Source organism: Trichomycterus rosablanca, chromosome 8 (genome assembly GCF_030014385.1).
Source record: "Trichomycterus rosablanca isolate fTriRos1 chromosome 8, fTriRos1.hap1, whole genome shotgun sequence".
Lineage (NCBI taxonomy): Eukaryota > Metazoa > Chordata > Actinopteri > Siluriformes > Trichomycteridae > Trichomycterus > Trichomycterus rosablanca.
The window spans coordinates 25,082,916-25,097,892 of NC_085995.1; the positions used below are offsets into that span (position 1 = coordinate 25,082,916).

General features: G+C 38.5%; 1 protein-coding gene across 1 annotated transcript in view; it reads left to right on the forward strand.

The window, feature by feature from the left end:
- The window catches only part of glra1 (glycine receptor, alpha 1), a 118,348-nt gene that overhangs the window by 49,464 nt on the left and 53,907 nt on the right, over positions 1-14,977 (forward strand). The window lies entirely within an intron of this gene.

A 14,977-nucleotide genomic window follows, 5' to 3' on the forward strand; every position in this document is an offset into this window, starting at 1 on the left:
GGGGTTAAAGTGAGAACCTAATGGCAGGATGAATGCTCAAGGTATATGCTCAAGGTATATAAGGACTGTGCTGTGGCTCATTCATTGTAGGCCAGGGTCTTTTAAACCCACCTAAGGGTCGCAAGCAGAAAAAAATAGGTTTAATAATAATAAAATAAACTTGTACATGAACGCCCCCTTGTGGAGGCTGTATGGTACATCTTGTAAATCACAGTGCAACCAGATTGTACAAGTAAGATGCATTGTTTATGTTGCCTGGGTCGTGTATTTACATTTACATTTTTAGCATTTAGCAGATGCCTTTATCCAAAGCGACCTACAATTGAGACAGTATACATCGCAAGCAATTGAGGGTTAAGGGCCTTGCTCAAGGGCCGAACAGTGGCAAGCTGGCTGATGCGGGGCTTGAACCAGCAACCTTTTGATTATTAGTCCTGTACCTTAACCACTGTGCTACCACTGCCCTACAGCATATAATGGACAAACTGTGGGCTGCTTAAAAATAGTTTGAAAAACCCTGGTGTAAGCTATGTTGTTGGTTAGTTTGTAAGTGGGTTTGAGTTTTCTTGCTTGGTGATTGCTTAGAAATCTTGTTTAGAAAATTGTGTCTTGTTTGATATTGTAAGCGTAGTTGGTAGTTCATGTTTCACAGTAGCATTTGTGTTAGCTTTCAGGGTTTAGCTTAGCTTAGAGAATAGAATAGAACGCCTTTATTTGTAATTTATACATATACAGGCGTACAATACAACTAAATACTTTTTTTGCTTATTCCAGCTTGTTTGGAAGCTGGGGTCAGAGCGCAGGGTCAGCCATTGTACGGTGCCCCTGGTGGCTCTACCCACTAGGCTACCACTGGTCTGCTTAAGCTTGAGGTTGAGGATAGTTTAGTCTTATTTCATGTGTGTTTAGAATAGCATTAGCATTTAGCATAGCAGTTAGCATAGCAGTTAACATAGTTTATGTGTCTAATGTCTGTCATGTGAAACTTGGTCTCGTTTACTGTAATAAGGAATAAATGATGTGTAACATCTCTGCATGTGTGTCCGTCCTCGTCTCTCGTCATGAGCCCTTTATTACAGAATCACTATGTTAAGCATTAATATTAACAGCAAAGGTTAGTCTTCTAATCTCACGGTTGGACTACTGCAACTCCCTCCTGGCAGGTGCTCCCATGTCCACTATTAAACCACTTGCAGCTCATTTAAAATGCACTGCCACATCACCCCAAAAATGAACCAGCCCCAAGTTACCTTCGTGGTCTAATAATACCCCGCTCTGTACCACGCAACCTCCGAGCCTCTAGTCTTGCTCGACTTGATCCTCCACCCAGGACTCAAGGAAGACAAGCATCAAGGCTCTTCTCTGTACTGGCACCCAAATGGTGGAACGATCTTGCCTTGTCTGTCCGAACTTCTCTCGCTGTCTTTAAAAAATGATTAAAAACCCACCTCTTTACCAAGCAGTTAAGCTGACTTGTACTTACTATCTACTCACTAATACTAATTAATTTCTTGCAAAAAGAAAACACTTCTAACAGAGTTTAGCAGATTTGTGTTCTTGGACTGTTGACTACTTAAACTAGAGTAATGTTCACTATGGAAGCACTTCTGTACGTCGCTCTGGATAAGAGCGTCTGCTAAATGCCGAAAAAAGTAAATGTACATGTAAATGTAAAGGTTATTGGGTAAAGATGGTATGGGAATCTCCACGCAAACCTTCAGGACAGCTGAAATTCCTCTAGCAAAGTTTAGTCTAAAAGTAGAGCATAAAGCAAGAACCAGTTTTGTCTTAGCTATAGTGTTGACTATAAAATGAAAGAAATATGTAGTAATGGTGTTTGTATACATACACATACACACATACTCATACACACATCAAAACCCTCTGTAATGTTAATCTCCATATGATTAAAATTTACATAATAATGCTGTGATAAAGTCACACTTCTATTTTACATAACATTACAACGAATTGTACTGGATTAAAAAAAAACAAATGCAGTAGAATGTCAGCAGAACAGTGAGTGCCACACAGCAACATGGGTCTCTAGGACAGTTTTTTGCCTCCAGTTAGTGTATAAAAAGCCATTACAATGAGTGTTGTCCTTGGCTTAGCTTGGCGTCCTCTCTGGAGAGTGAAAATAAATGAATGTTATTTACAATAGAATCTAAAACATTGTTTTGTTTTGGGTTTTAATTGTACAGATTCATTAATAAATACAGAAGTGGTACCCAGGTGGTGCAGCAAGATATTCAGCTAGAGTTAGAATCTCAGTTCTGCTTCTGGTCGACTCGGCACAATTGGCAGTGCCTGCAGCAGAAAAAATTGGCCACTAAAGTTTGCTGGGTGGGAAAAGACCGGACTAAAATGGGGACTGGGTTTTCAACGCTGTGCAATGAACCTGGTTAGTTGCCCGAGACGCTTGTACAGAGGTGGAGGAAACTAGTCTTATGCAAGAATCCTCTGAAGTATGGGCAAATAAGAAGGGCGTGTCAGGCAAATATACCCTCCTCAGAAACGGTCGAGGTTTGCCTATACTAAAATTGGGAGAACATGCCTAAATAAAAATAATTAATTTGCATAATACTTTATTCCTGTAATAGTACCATTAGTGCTGTTTATGCTGCCTAAGTCATTCATGATGCACTTGATGTCCCATACTTTGTTCATCTTAAAGAGAACTATCAGTGCACACTGTGTCATGCTACTGCAGACGTTACATCAACGTCAAGCGCCTTAATGCATGATAGCACTTTCATTTTGATTGTGATGCACCATTTATCAGTAGATAATTATAATAAATGAAACATCAGGCTGTTCTGACACAGAAACATTACATGAAATAGTCCTATGAGTTATAGTGGTTGTTCCAAGATTTTAGATCTAAAGAACTACCACTGATATTTAAATAGATCTTCAATTCTTTGGGAAATCACAGTCATTGGATTCATTTTTATAGTAAATAAAAGGCTATAATACAGTGGTACCTTAAAACTTAACGTCAGTTGGTTCTGAGACTGGCGTCGAGTTTTAAAAATGTTGCGTTTCAAGGCATTTTTTCCCATAAGGATGTATGAGAAACCTGTTAATGCGTTCCAGGGTCCTGTGGAACTGCAGATATTTTAGGCTAATGTAAAATAATGGGGCTGTTTTTGATGCTTATACACTGAAAATAACACAAATATAAAATAAAAAACACTGAAATACAATTGAAAACAACAAAATAAATAACAAACAGTTAAAAATAACAAAATCACTTTACCTTTACTTCTTTATTGTTAACTTATGCTTCTTAATCATGGAGATGCTTGATCGTGGAATACCGTATTCCATTCTGTAAAGGCGCATTCACATAAAAAGTGGCAAAATAGCTTTTGCGCTGCTGTGCTGTTATTTCTATTGAGTGTGTCGTGCACAAAACGTAACGTGACTTATTGTACTAAAACAACGAGCGAGGAATTTAATTAGTGGAGAAAACTTATGAGCAGTAATAATTAAGATAGGTTTAGTGTTCCTATGTCGTTCTTTTAATATATTAAGTCACATTAAGCTTTTTTAAAAATATTAAGCATTTGGAACTCTCTCAGAAAAGCTGATTCTCATTTCTCAGAACCATAAGCTATTACACAAGTTTAAAAGTGAAACAGGAGGAAAATCCAGCTAAACACAGATACATGTGGAGCTTTCAGAGTGAATTTGACAGTTATTCCACACAAATGCAGATTCGTCTCATATTCGCACTTTGATGGCGTTTTACCGCATGAGTTTACATTTACATTTTCAGCATTTAGCAGACGCTTTTATCCAAAGCGACTTACACAATGAGCGGAACACAATGAGCAATTGAGGGTTAAGGGCCTTGCTCAGGGACCCAACAGTGGCAACTTGGTGGTGGCGGGGCTTGAACCGGCAACCTTCTGTTTACTAGTCCAGTACCTTAACCACTGAGCTATCACTGGCTATCACTGGCTATCACTTGTGCCAAGTTTAAGGGAAACATCCAGTTTAAGGGAAATGTGACACACACCATATGGACAAAAGTATGTGGACTAATTATTAAGTGTTTTAGCCACATCAGTTCCTAACATATATACAAAATCATTAATATTTTATTGATAATCAGCTTTTATGGCGATTCTGCGTTTTACTTACGTTGGTTTTGTTTTTGAGGAAGGCCCTTTGCTGTTTTGGCATGGCTGTACCCCTGTGCACAAACTAAAATCCAAAAAGACATATTTTTGGTTTGATGAGTTTATGTGCACAAAGCCCTGACCTTTGGGGTAAATAGGAATATTGACTGCGAGCCAGGCTTGACCTTACAAATGCTCTTAAAGGGCACCCTTCCATGTGAGTGGAGGCTATTTTAGCCACATGGAGGGGGCAGTTTCATATTAATGTTTATGGTTCTGTGAAGGTCGAGCAATCTCATGGTTAGGTGTCCACATATTGTACAGTTCCTCCACACAAAACTCATCAAACAATGTCTTTATAAACCTGTTCTGTGCACAGGGGAACAGAAATAAGAAAGGGCCTTCTCCAAACTGTGGATCCACATGTTGGAGGCCCTTGCAGTGAAAAGAAGAATTAATCTGTGATTTGTTGATTCTCATGAATCTTTACTTAACTGAAAGTAAAAAGAAAAGATTTCCAATGTTTCCTTTGTAAACACATTTTAAATTGAATGCCTGCAAGACATGTTTGTAGAATATTGAAGCTACAGGGTTTTGAAACATACCTCAATAAGCAGGTGAATTGGTAACAGGTGATGGCATTATAATTGGGTATAAAAGGGTATAAGTGCCAGAGAAACAGGTACAACAGGGGACTGTAACGGCTGGTGGTGGCTCCATAATGATTTGGGTTTGTTTAGCTGGCATATGAGTGGATAAGCGTATCCACCAAAGTCAGTGTAAGCAATGATGGGCTGTGCCTCACCAGTTTGTGCCAAATTTTACTAGAAAACTGTCGATCAATTTAAACAAATTGTCAGTACATAATTGCAGATCATTTAGGTCTTTCACCATCTACCATACATAATAGTTTGATATATATAAAATATATTGCTGGACCACCAATCACATTTACATTTTACATTTACATTTTCAGCATTTAGCAGACGCTTTTATCCAAAGCGACTTACATTACAGTATACAGTATACAGTGTGAGCAATTGAGGGTTAAGGGCCTTGCTCAAGAGCCCAACAGCAGCAACCTAGCAGTGGTGGGGCTTGAACCAGCACCCTTCTGGTTACTAGTCCAGTACCTTAACCACTAGGCTACTGCCTGCTTGCAGTAGCGCTATATCACAGCGCTATATCACAGAGTTATACTAATCTAATCTAATGTTTTGCATTCCAACACAAATTAAATAGACATATATGAATGATTTATATGTTTAGATTTGTATTTATTTAAATGTTGATTTTCAAATTATGAGTAGATAAAATGAAATTGTAAATTATATACAAGTGATCTTCAAAAAGTTTCCGCACAGTAAGGGTGGGAGGAGTAGTAATCGGTCGTGTCTGAGAGACTGAGAGAGAGCTTATAGTCTGGATTTAGCGCCATCTGATTTCCACCTTTATGGACGCTCTAAGAAGCTTTTAGGGGAAGAAGATTTTCATGTGATGATGATGTGAAAGCAGCACTGCATCAGTGGCTACATGCTCAACCAAAAACATTTTTGCTGATGACATTAAAAAGTTGGTACAACGCTGGGAAAAATGCATCAGAAGGTGACTATGTAGAAAAGTGATGTAATTTGTTTGTAAAATTCTTAATAAATAGAGTTAAAAAGTCTGGAAGAAGAACCCTCATATATACAAATGAGCCAAAATATTAGGACCAATGCCTTTGCGCCCATTGCAGGTGCTTTTAATGGTGGCCAGCAGCACAAACAGCCTGACTGGCCTGCAACTAGGCAACCCCATACACAGAGTGGTATTACTACACTGTGTGTTGTCACACATTCATTTTATCACCAGTATTTTTTTGCAAATTAAGTCACAGTTGCCTTTCTGTTGGTTTACCGGACACCATAGGCTTTATTACATCTGACATTAATAAAGTCTTGGCTGCAAAAGAACTGGTTGGTGGTTTGTGGCTTGTCTGTTCTCAGATCTCTGTTGGTGGGAACATGACATTATAGCCTGTTAGCACCCCTTGCTGTTTTGTAGATGTTTCAACCCAGTCATGTGACTATAACAATTTGGTCAGTCACTCAGGTCTTTATTTGCATTCAACACGTGTACAACCCTGATCGTGACATGTGAATGACGTGTATATACAGTATTACAAAATAGCCATTGCCGTGCACATTTTCAGTACATGGTCCTAATGTTTAGGCTTAATGATGTATACAGACCAGCACAGAGGGTTCTCTCATTTTTTGGAATAATGTGTGCAGTCTAAGAAAAGAAAAAAAAAACATGTACACTGGATGGTTTGCTGTGGGGGAATGAGCTAGTGCTTATAAACCTGTATAATCACACTGCAGTCAATTTGTTCTCTATCCTGCACTGCATGTCATGGCCTCTCTATTGATTTATGTCCCTCTCCGTGCACAAGGCTGTCATGTCCCTACGTCAGTCAGTGCTCGCCTTGAGGGCAGGAAAGGGACTCTGGTGATTTAGCAACCTGTCATTAGTTACAGGCATGTGACGGTGCAGACTCCTCCAGCCTGGCCCTCAGCCGCACAGCTTTAAAGAATTTTAATACAATTTTTCTAATAATGGGGGTCGCCTCTAGCTGAATGACATACACACTGATGGATGATGAGTAGAAGTTCTAATCTCTTTATCTGAAAGCTATTGCTGTGTGTGAACAGAATGTATAAAAAGTTGTTTTTTAGGCCGTCTGGCTGAATATGAATGGCATGATTCTTTAAATATTTAGTACTTGTTTTCTTATTCATATGTATACCTAATAAAATATTTATTTACTTCTAACTTTATAACTATTATTCTTCATATTTATTTTGAACAAGTTTTTGATTCCTATTTACTTATTTACAGCATTTATTTTTTAATCCTTTAAAACTAGTTTTACTCACTCACTCACTTTATGTGGTGGGTTTGGGGGTGCTGGAGCCTATCCCAGCTCTCAATGGGCACAAGGCACACAGAAACACCCTGGACAGGGCATCAGTCCATCGCAGGGCAGACACACACATATTCACACATTAACACACACACACACACTTTTTTCCTGACTGCATTCCATAGGACTGTGGGAAACCGAAACCCCACGAAGGAAACCCAAACTATGTTTATATAGTTTGTTTATTTTGTATAGTTTAGTTTAGTGTTTTTGTGTGTAATATGAACAATACATTGTATACTTTAATTTACCTGACTGGGTTTGTGCTAATGTATCAGTGTTGAATGCGTAGTTGGTGTTGCACAGCCTGTAACTGCCTGGCAAACTATCCAGGGTGTATTCCTGTCTTTTGCCCTGTGATTCTGCAATATGCCCTGGAAATAAGCATCATAAATGACCAAAATGAAGCACTTACTATAGAAAAATGAATAAATCATATTCAGGGTTCATTCTAAATAATGTAATGAATACAGTGATACCTTGAAACTCAACATCAATTGGTTCTGGGACTGGTGTTGAGTTTTAAAGGTGCTGAGTTTTAAGGTATTTTTTCCTATAAGGATGTATGGGAAACCTGTTAATGCGTTCCATGGTCCTGTGGAACTGCATATATTATAGGCAATTATATGTGAATAATTGGATTGTTGTTGACACTTTTACACTGAAAACAGTTAAAATCAATAAAATACAATAAACCTGCACTTTACCTTTACTCCTTTTATGCTTCCTAATCGTGGAGATGCTTGATCTTGGAATACTGTATTCCATAGCGAGTTCAGTAAAGGCACATTCACATGAGAAACGGCACAACAGCTTTTGCTCTGGCTGTGCCATTATTTCCTATGGAGTGTGGCAGTGCACAAGCTTAACGTGACTTATTGTACTTAAACAATGAGCAACGAATTTTATTAGTGGAGAGAACTTATGAGCAGTAATAATTAAGAGAGTTTTAGTGTTCCTATGTCGTTCTTTTAATACATTAAGTCACATTAAGCCTTTATTTTTTTTTAAATAGGCATTTTAGACTCTCTCGGAAAAGCTGATTCTTACAATTTCTCAGCATCCCGAGCAATAATACAAGTTTAAAAGTGAAACAGGAAAAAAATCCAGCTAAACACAGATACATGTGGATGCTTTCAGAGTGAATTTGATGGTTATTCCACACAAATCCAGATTTGATGACGTCTTACTGCACCGCTCAAGCTGAGCGCTGAACAAAGCAACTTTTATTGTTAATTTAAAAAAAAGCTGAACGTGTTAAGTTTAAGGTAAACATTGAGTTTAAGGGTACAAATTTCTTGACGAAGGGTGTTGAGTTTCAAAGATTTTGAGTTTATTTAAATTTAATATGGTAAAATAAATGCCTTAAAAATCCATATGTACTACAGGAAACATGGTTTACAGTTTTGACAGAGCTGGTGGAAACGTTGTAGCTATTTCATTCACAGACATTATTAGACATTCACCAGTTCACACCAGGGAGTCGTATTGCTGTTTAAAATGACAATTGAAAATCCTTTTTAAATGATCCAATTATGATTTTTCCACGTTTAAACCAAATCCCATGCTTTCTGATAGTGTGGAGATAATGTGATTGGCCTCCACTTATTGTATATGAACAGGGGTTTGCTACCTCAGTTTGATTTTTTTTCCACATCGCAGCAGCTTTACAGATTAAAAATCACTTCATGGCAGTGTATTTATTATAGAGAGTCAGCTCCGGTGTTTATGTATGAGAACCAGCAAAGAATCCTTGACATTACACCTAGTATGACGATGTAGAAGCAGCGACCAGAGAGCAGTTTCCTTTTTTCTTCTTCCATCAGAGAGGTGGAAATGAGTTGTGCCCCGCTTATCTATGCATGTGAGCAATATCTTGTTTATTAGTTCAATAAAATCCTGCCTTGCCAACACCTTCTAGGTACTGCTTGGGCGATATGAATATTTAATGTGCCACGGGCATTGTGATTGTGCTGAGTGCAGCTGAATTCTTAACGCAGGCAATATCATTAAGATTTTTTTTATTTATGTGGCGCATTTTCTTCAGTGGCACTTCAGTCATCCGAGCGGCATCTTGAGTGCCCGTTTATGGTAATACAATTTGTTTCCTTTGCTTTAAGAGCAGCATCAAGCGGTCACATCAGCTCGGCCAGGCTATTCTCCGATATAATGGAGCAGAGGGGGACAGATGGGGCTTCGCTTTGATATTATTCTCCAAGCTGTACTAACGGCGAACATTAGTATTGATGAGTTGGCCGAGGCAGCACGGGCTGCAAGGAACAGCTATAAACAAGTCACCCTGCTGCTGGGTTGCAGCGTTGGTTAATAAAATAGTGATCTCTCTCTGGGCCTGCCGCTTTTTCTCAGAATTTGCATCTGTTGCAAACTGCGTAATTTGTCTGCAGAATATATTCACCAAGGGAGAAGCCAGAAATGTGATCTATGCCCATAAGTGATAAACAACCCCAAATAATTCCTAGATGTCTGCCTTTTATATTGATCTTTCAAAGGAACTGGAATTACTTTTCCTTGTGCACTGACTGCAGCAAAAAGACATCCAAATCAAGCCTCTATCTGACTCTATCTCTCTCTCTTTGGCGTTCCTCCAGGGGAACAAAACATCCCTGCCAGACTGGGTGTGTTGTGTTTATGATCCTGCAATATATATGGCAGCGCAGTGAAACGTGGGCGGCTTCTTAACTACGGTCATTTCTGCATAGAGGGTGTGGGGACATGGCGGAAATAATCATTTGGCTTACTAGTAAACAAATGCTGACGCTTTATTGTTGGGATCCAGGGTCCTGGGGTGGTGTGGGGTGGGGGTTCTAATTATTGTGCATTTACTCTGATAAGCCAAACCAATGTTGGACCCCTCAAAAATTTGCATGGTGATGCGTATTTCATAACAACTGTGCATGTCACCATCAGGCATATATTAGTCGTTGGGCTGATGGTAGTCATGTTTAGTACACATGTTAAATGCAGTAAATATGATCAGCCATAAAGACCTGAGTGACACTGATGAGGGCCAAACTGTTATGGCCAGACAGTGAGTCTTCACGGGCAGCCATGATGAGTACCTTGCCTGAGGAGGGACAAGCCACAAACCATCAACAAACTTTTTGGGTGGCTAAGACTTGTTGATACCCCAGGACATGAAGGCATGATGGCTATAGCAAAAGGTACAGACTAACAGATGGACTACTGTGACTGTTAATGCAACACACAGTGTTGGGATTTTCAATAAGAAACAGATCTGGACTGCAGGCAGGCCAGTCAAGCACATGCACTCTGCATCTACGAAGTCACGCTTATGTAGCGTGTGCATGATGAGACCTGGCAGTTGGTCTCTGCTTAAACTGTACTAAATAGTACTTAACATTATTCTTCTATTACCAGTGGTGCACTGTTTATATCTATTCAGCCAGGTTTGGCCCTCAGCATTCAGTATCAGCATCAGTTGATATTTTGATAACATACATTTTATATTAGATTTGTTTATTTATGGCATTTAGCAGATGCATTTATCCAAAGCGATTTACAAACAAGACAGTGTTTTGCAAGCATATTTGCAAATACGGGTTAAGGGCCATGCTTAGGAGCCCAACAGCGGCAACTTATCAGAAGTGCTAACAGAAAGTCCCTTCTAGCACCCGCACTTTCTACATTTATGGCATACAAGTTTAGCAGACTTACAATTGTGACTGAATACAATTTTATTGTCATACAATATTTAAGCAATTTAGGGTTAAGGGCCTTGCTCAGGGGTCCAACAGTGGCAACAAAGCAATAATGGGGCTTTAACCGGCAACCTTCTGAATACTAGTCCAGTTCCTTAACCACTGGTCTCATAATAACTGCAGTCAAATGTAGTTTAGGAGACATTTTGTATTCATGATTTTTTTAAATTATTATTTTATTTATTTTCTTTTTTTACCTGTAGCATGAAAAACAATGTACTTTGAGGATTTTGAGTTAATTTTGATACATGATTGTATCACATTATTTATTACAAATTTGTCAGCTTCACATTCATGCTGTGAATCTTCTGTTGTACCACTTCCCAAAGATTATCTTTTTAATTTAGGTTGGTTGACTAGGAAGGCTATTGAAGTTCACTATAAGGCTGTTGTGGCCATCCAGTCATCATGCAGAAGAATGCGGACCCCTTACCACAGGCTTGTCAGACTTGGGCATCCCCTTCTGCGTCTATAACAGCCTACATAATATTGGAAAGACATGCCACAATTTAAGTGTGTCTGGGATTTTTTGGGGTCAGGAACACTGATGTTAGATGAGAAAGCCTGGCTCGCAATCGATGTTCCAGTTCATCACAAATGTGTTTAATTGGGTTGAGAACACGACTCTGGAGTTTCTCCCCACCAAGTCATGCCTTTATAGAGCTCTCTCTCTCCCTATGGAGCATATTTAGGCTAGAACAGAAAGGGGCCTTTAGCAAACTGTTGCCGCAAAGTTACAAGCACATTATTGATTTTTTACCCATTTTAGCAATTGGGATCAGTAATCAGTAATTAGAAGTGGAGTTCAGATACATTTGAATATATAGTGTATGTGCAATTACAGATGTGTTCTTTTAGTTTAATATCAAAAAGTCATTCTTGACTGTTGTGTATTTGCGGGTTTTCTTAGATTATTATGCAAAAGAATAATAAAGCAAAGTATTCTGGGTAAGTCACTCTCCTATCTGGTCGTCAGAAGCGGCGAGGAGTTCCCCAGCACTGCGTCTCGCATGACAGGAGATATAAAAAACAAGCAAATTACTCAGTATAGAAAGGCATACATATCGAAACAGCATACATATAAAAAAGCCTCTTAGTATATAGGGGACACACACAGATTGAATTGGCCCCAGGAATGAAAATTCTAGGATACAGTACATTATAACAAGGTAGAGTATTTTTACCCTCTGGGGAAATCAAAAGCCTAAACTCCACTCCATTGCAAACTGATTTATTTCCGTCTCTAATCTACTTATTCAGCACCCTGAAGTTTTCTGTAGATTCAGCAAAAACGTAGCTGGATTTTTAACAAATTTTTTTTATAAATGTGTTTAAAATATGAGGTCATTTCTGGGGGTTTTTCTACAGTGTAGTGGGGAAAGTAATACAGTAATAAAATGTTTTGTAAAATAATACATAGTTTGATTCAATGTAATATAATGTTGTATAATACATGGCAGCACAGTGATACAGCAGGGTGCCAGACATTACCATGGTCCTGGGTACATGTGCTCAAATCTTTGTGTGAAAAGTAGTGTTATACAATTTGTTGATAAAAGTATTTACTATAGTGGAGATTTTGTTATACTGTTTGTACTATGACATCACAAACTAATAGTATTAGTACTTTGCTGGCTTTGAGACATCTACAGTAAGATAATGTGCTTTCTGAAGCATTGTTGTTCAATTTAGGGCAGTGGCAGCTTAGTGGTTAAGGTACTGAACCAGCTAGGGTTGTTAGTTCAAGCCCCACCACTTTACCGCTGTTGGGCATCTGGGAAAGGCCCTTAATTCTCAATTTACTGCATTGTATTCAGTCATGCGTAAGAAACTTTAGGTTTAAAAAAAAAAGGCATAAAGTGTCATAAATGTAAATTAATTGTCTTTAATAACAATTTAATTAGGGTCCCTATAATATACTCGCTATTTTATTATTGTTTATCTCTGTAATTCTTTTTTTTATTTGTGTGTGTTTTTTGTGGGGTGTATGAACTACAATGATTGTAGCGCACTTTACTGCTTATTGTTTACTCTGTAACTGTTGTTTTTGCTGAGTTCTTGTTGTCACATTATTATTTTTAATATTAGATGTACTCTCAAGCCCCCCTCCCTCAGTTCATAGAAGATCGACCTCTTTTGGCCAGGACTCCGTGGTTTACACTCACCTGCAAGCCAGCGGCCACTCATTTAATGATGAAGATGTGCAGGTCCTTGACAAGGAGGAACGCTGGATTAAACGAGGAGTAAAAGAGGCCATCTATGTGAAGAGGGAACGACCATTCCTGAACCGGGGGGGCACACATGGCCTGAATCATATGTGAAAGGCACACATGGCCATTGTAATTAATGGTCATTGTGATTTGCATATGGACCACCTGATCACTGGTTCCATTGTTATACAATGGACGGTGTGTTTAATAGCAAGTGCTATAAATGTACCAGATAGAACAATGATGTGATTTTTCATGCCCAGTTATTCCAACATCAGATTAACACACTGCAATGTTGCAAAATCTTAAACTAAACATTATAAAAGAGTTCACAAGTTTCTAAGCATATTGTAGGAAAAACATAGAGTTTAAGTTTTTTTAATGATTGTATTGAGGCTAATATTAAAAATAATAAATAAAAGTTGGGCGGTGATCAGTCGTTATGCAAATCGTCTGCATGTAAGGTTGGGGTATTCACCACCAGCTCAGATTGAAGAAGTCACTTGGATGAGTGACGAAACGTATTTCTACAACAAACTTGTTGTCCAGATGAACTGATTTAACTTTGTGGATTTTATTAACATGCTTTGCCTTGTCTAATCCTTTTAAAGGACAGATTAATACCCTAAAGTAAAGTATAATTGTCATTTCGTATATGCCTTTATTTTTTTGTGCTATAATTTAACAGAATCAGTGCTGTAGATCATCATTGCTCTCTTAGGCAAGTACATTTCTATTCATTTAATGTTCTGATAAACAGAGCACCATGGCGATTATACTTTATACAACATACATGGACTATTGACTTATTTGTCTACACAGTCACCCTCTCAGGTTTCATTGAGAGTCTGTTCTCACCGTGCTCTAATCTTATTAATGCTTGTATGGGCAGGTATTTCAGCCCTATGAAAGGGGTCACTGCAACACTGAATTATTTTCTCTAACCTTGAGTCTGACCTCACAGAGGAATTCATCTCAGCTCATATGTTAATAAAGTATCTTACCTCAGCTGATGTCACCTTGAAAATTAATTTTACAAAATAATGTCTAGGGATGATCTAGTGTTTGTCATGATTCATTTAGCATGAACAAGGTAGACTAAATGGCCGAAAGTATGTGGACAACCGAGCATAAGCTTGTTGTACAGCACATGCCCAAACTACAGCAACCCATCTGCTCTTCCTTTGTAGCTACAACAAACAACACTTGTCTGGGAAGGCTTATAACAATATTTCAGAGTGCATATGTGGAAATTTGTTCCCAGTCAGTCAAAGTGAATAACACTGATTATCTCTTCATCACGGCACCTGTTAGTGGGTGGGATATATTAGGCAGCAAGTGAACATTTTATCGTCAAAGTTGATGTGTTAGAACCAGGAAAATAAGCAAGCGTAAGGATTTGAGTGAGTTATACAAGGGCCAAATTGTGATGGCTAGAGAACTGGGTCAGAGGATCAAAAATGTTATGGGTAGCCAGGGCTCATTGATGCACGTGGGGAGCGACAGGGTTATGGGCAGCCAAGGCTCATTGATGCACGTAGGGAGTGAAGGCTGACCCATGCAGTCCAATCCAACAGACAAGCTATTGTAGCTCAAGCCAGCGGAGGCAGTGTGATGCTTTCGGCATTGTTCTGCTGGGAAACCTTAGGTCTTGCCATCCATGTGGATGTTACTTTGACATGTACCACCTACCTAAGCATTGTTGCAGACCATATAAATATATTTCATTTCATTATATACGTAGTTAAAGCTATTAGCAAACTAGTCATCATAACATTTATGCTTTTAAATAGTTCGTTTTTTTGTGATTTTGAAATATAGTTTCATTTAATGAAGTAATCAAGTCATTTAATTTTTGCCAAAACCTTCCAACCTTTTATTATTATTATTGATTGTAATTTGTCTAGATGGTCAAATGCAATCTGAAAC